The sequence below is a fragment of the Poecilia mexicana genome, unplaced genomic scaffold, assembly GCF_051168715.1.
Source record: "Poecilia mexicana isolate PSO_F unplaced genomic scaffold, ASM5116871v1 scaffold_20, whole genome shotgun sequence".
Lineage (NCBI taxonomy): Eukaryota > Metazoa > Chordata > Actinopteri > Cyprinodontiformes > Poeciliidae > Poecilia > Poecilia mexicana.
The window spans coordinates 25,799,186-25,804,266 of NW_028263389.1; positions in this window are offsets into that span (position 1 = coordinate 25,799,186).

Consider the following 5,081-nt stretch of genomic DNA (forward strand, 5'->3'; position numbering starts at 1 on the left):
TGAAGTATATGAATTGGAGCTCAGGGAGTGTTTGTATAAAATACATTTTTGCAAAATAAAGAGTCGCAAACTGGATGACACAGATTCAGATCACCATCACACCAACACAACATCCACCCAACCCCTAATGGGTGAACCACCCCTCACCAAACAGGCTAGGACCACTTCTGACCATGGTCTTTAGAAGCAAAAACTTGCAAAGATGCAGATGTGAGGATTTGGTTTTCTGCCTTCATTTAGTTTCTGTGTTGTCTTGTCTGCCCTGATTGCTCCCAGCTGTGTCTCACGTTCCCTGATTACCTCTTGTGTATTTAATCCCACCTGTGTCTGTGTTTCCTTGTTGGGTCCTTGTCTATTTGTCATTGTTGTCAAGTCATGTTGCAGTGTCAGAGGTCCTAGTCTCATTTCTCACCTGTGCTGCCTGGACTTCTGTTTACCTGTGAGAGCTTTTGATTAAATCAACCATTTTCACCTCATCCTGGGTCCTACCTCACCACTACATACCACAAATCATGACAGACATGAGAGGGAAGATGCACATCCCATGCTAAACAATGTCAGTGAAGATGAATAGGCAATTAAAAAATGTGTTTGTGATATTCAGTGGTGCACAGTGTGCTGTATGACATCTGACAGAATGAATCAGGAGAGGAAAACTGCAGACCCGTCAGAACCTAGAAGAACCTGACATCAGCATCTCTTCAACCCTCAAAAATCTCCTGAGGCTGGTATGGCACAGAACATTTTTATGATTGATTCAGTTTTTTGTTATGCTTTTAGTACACTATTATGGTTTGATTATTTGCTAAGGATTTAGAGTTTGGATTAAAAGAATTTTCACAAAGCTGAAGTTGGTTCACAAATCACAAACTTGGTTTTAAATATTTTGCTCTTAGTTGAGAATAATCCAGTCCAGGTTTGAAGAGTAAGTGTTGTAGCTCAACACAGACAATAAGACAGTGGTAATAACATACACAGAATGAATTATTTATTACTGTATATCTATACAAACACATCATTCAGACATACACAATTATAAATAACTGGAATAGTCATGTAGATTATTGATAAGAACGTTTAGATCTATACGGACATACAGTCATGAATAAAATGTCACTTCAGGTTTATTGTTAATTTTTATATCTTGTACAATAGTTCATAACTGTTTAGAGAACTGATATCAAGCCATTTTAGAAGAATAGAATATCATATAATAGAAAAAAATGTTTTATTGTCTCAAAACAGGTGAAACTCCAGTGCAACAACAGCAAAATGACAAATCACCAAAACATGTAGATCCGCACAGAGATAAAACATAAAAATCAAATTAAGGGAAAACAAACTGTACAATATAGAGAATGTTTCAGCATAAAAGACCGTGGAGTAATTATTAACAGCGCACTCCAATCCTAAGGAATGTGCAACTGAGTAGGATAACTTCAGAAAAGATGCATGTTGTGTTTGAACAATAAAAGTACAACAGACCTCGTGTTTCAAATGTCTTCTGTGACTGTATGTAGGCGACCATAAAATATAGTTAAAACAGGACAGATATACCCACACACTGCTCATCTGGATAGCAGCAGGGTTAGCATGATAGCATGCTCCTGAGGCTGCTTCACGTGTGTTGAGCTCCAGAGCAGCTAACTGAAGTTTTCCATACGTCAACAAAAACGACTCATTCCAGTTTGGATGCACATTCTAAATCTTTGGTCTTGCTAAGAAGTGTATTTTTGCTGAAATGGACTTTACCATATGTGAACATATGGATTACACAGAAATCTGCCATCCTTCCTTTGGAAAAACTGACTCATGATCTTCACCACAAATCAGACATTTTTCAAGCTTTGGGGTTCACTTGAGTCTTTCCTACTTAATCCCTAGGCTTTTAGTTTTTATATTATTTTACTGCTTTATTTATTCTTGGCTGTTTTTGGTCTTAGTGGTTGTGAGGTGAATTATTATGTTTTGTTATCACTCTTACAATAGTAGTTTTGTTCCTAGTTGTTTTTATTTAAAGGTTAGAGTTAACTTGTTAAAACTATGTGTTAATTTAGTTTCTGTGTGACCCCCGTCTTTGTTTCCAACTTAGCCCCCTGCTGTGAAGATAGGATGTTGTTTTCACCCCCACCCCCCACCCCCCACATTCCTTTTACCCCCTTCTTGCCAATAAAAGAGACAAACAAACTCAAGGTTTTGAGAACACATGGTGAGCAGCTTGGAGAAGCAGCTTGCTGTGCTTCTCCTTCTCAGAAGTTTGGTTGAAAACATACGTTGTCTGTGGTTGTTTTATGTAGGTTGAGAAAATACCTATCAATGTGGACTGGAGGAAGAAACTAATAACTTTATCTCTTATTCATGTGGGATATTTTGTTCTAGTTGTTTTTTTCTTTTGTGTGTGTATGTGGGAGGCAGCACGGGTTTCTCTTTTGTTCTCTGTTGTAACTGACCTAAAATTAATAATAAGTCTGAAATACTCTTTCAGTGCCCAAACATCAGGTCCACTTGCATCAAAGTGAGCAAGCTGGAGGGCAGAGAGTGGAGATGAGGCCACCTTAGGGAGAAAGGCTAAAGAGTAACGTCCGAACCAGCTGGGTTCCAACGGCAACAGGACTCATGAACAGACAACGCATGTAGTTCACCCACCCGTTTTGCGGAAGCCATATCAAGGAGAAAAGCAGTCTTTTTTGACAAACACCCAAGGCTCTCCTCTGCCAAGGGCTCAAACAGAGGAGATCACAGGGCAGAGAGGACGAGAGAGGTCCCACACAGGAACATCAGGGCGTGTGGGAGGGTGAAAATGTCGGGCACCTCTCAGAAACAAGGAAACATCCTTTTTACGGCCTATTGTCTCTCCACCCACCACTATATGCCAGCAAGAGATGGCAGCAACAAGGTCAGTCTTCAGAGTGGCTGGAGACTGACCTTGAGAAAGTAGCACTTGAAGGAATGCTAAAATAACAGAAATGTATAGGGTATATAATGTATAGGATCCTCATGTATTATTTTCAGTTATGATTGATAACTGAAATCATCATCAACCTTTCTTTAAGTTTTGGCAAATCACTTTTTGCTGATGATGGAACATTAATGAAAAGAGGGATACATTTAGGACAGGACAGGGGGGGCTGTCCTCACCCCCCCTCCCCCCTGTCCTGCATGTTTTAGGTGTTTCCCTTCTGCCACACACCTGAATTGTATCTCTGGGTGATTAACAGACTTCTGCAGTACTTGGTGGTCATGCAATCATCTGAATCAGCTGTTCTGGAATAGAGGCTCTTCTAAAACATGCAGAGCAGGGGGGCGGAGAGGACCAGGGTGGAGAAACACTGATTTAGACCATCTTATTTTAAAACTTCACAGGCATTGATAAATTGGGTAAGTGGGGGAAAGAATAGGGATTTAAATGTTAATTTCAGAAGTCAAAAGTTATATTTTTCAGAAATAAAAAATTGGGGTTAATAAAAAATTGTATTTATAGGGGAGAGTTAAAAAGGGTTGACTACCTTCATTTTTTGGGAGTAGTTTTGATAAGACACTAACTTGGAAAATCAGATAGAGCATATTATGGAGAAAAGTAAAAAGGTCCTTAACTTTATGAGGTGTTTAGCAGAGTTTGGTACAGGACACATTTCACTGTGGATAATGACAGCTTCAGCTAGCATCCACACAAAGTCTTTGGCTTTTGTTCTGGGGTTAATCTGCACATTTTGGATCAGAACCTGTTCACCTCTGGCATGCAGACCCCGTCTCTTTCCTGAGCATTATGATGATTAGACATTACCATCAGGTCTATACTTGCATATAATTGTTTGAACAAATGAACCTGGCCAGGACATGGGTAGACAAAGCCTGTTTACTGTGAATGTAAAATGTTATGCACTTTCCATTTCTTCTGACAAGCTGGAATATAAGCAATATTGTTGCAAATTTTTCACAAAAAATGTTTAAAAGTACATACCTTTTGAAAAACAGGCTGAAGAAGCTGACAAATACATTTCTACAATTTTAAAAGGTTTTACTGTGAAAATGTACATCTCAGTTGATTATTTGCACTTTTTTCTGTTAATTGCACAGACTGAGCAGTCTTGATTAAATGTTGCTGATAGAGTTAATAAACTGAACTTGGAAATTGTTTTGAAACTTAAAGCAATGAAATGATCTACTATCTCTCATTTTAGCTGTTTTGATTATTTGGTAATTTAATGGTGGAGCTGGAGGGTAGTACAGATAAATTATTAAATATCATCAGAGTACCATAGTATTTCAATTTGACGGAGGACGGGGGGTGGAGGGCATGAATAACATGTATTATCTCTTGGAGGGGCATGACAGAAAATAATTGAGAAATTAATTGAGTTGTGTTAGGCTAACCTGACACAACAATGGCTAAAAACAATCCTGAGGGTCACAAGTAAAACAGAAGAAAATGTAGTTCTACTGTCAATGTCTACATACATTTGTCTCTTTGATTCTTTCTCAAAGAATCAAACTTCATGTTCCTCTGCTGTTGGAGGGCTCTCTTAGGAAGGCAGAGCCTCCACAGTCAGGAGAATGGTACAAGGGTTTGATTGGACCTGAGCAATACCCGTGGTGCTGTGAGGTATGTAATCTTTTCTGTTTGGGTTCAGTGAGTTCACACTGAGAGTTCAACAGAGTTCAGTTTATTTATAGCAGGCAGAGCTGGGTAAAAAGGGCAGGTTTCTATTCTGTGGGAATAAGAGTGATATTTTTCAGAAGCCACAGAGAGTGCTCACTGTGACACAATTAGTGTTTAGTGTTTTGAGAAAACACTAAACACTTAGTTACCTAGCTTACAATCCTCTTACCTCCCTTCTATCATTTAACAAAATATGATCCCATTCTGACAGGTGATCAGTGGGACAAGGAGACTTCCTGGATTATCTGTCTCAGTAAACTCTTCTTTTTTCTATTCATCAGAACCACGTCTCTGCCTTGTTTCAGCTCTTTCAGCTGATGGGCTTGGATCTGTTAGGACATGAATACGTAATAGTTGCTGACTTACAAAGGAACTTCTGGTTGGTGAAAGTTTTACAAAAATAACCAAACAAATGCAGAAG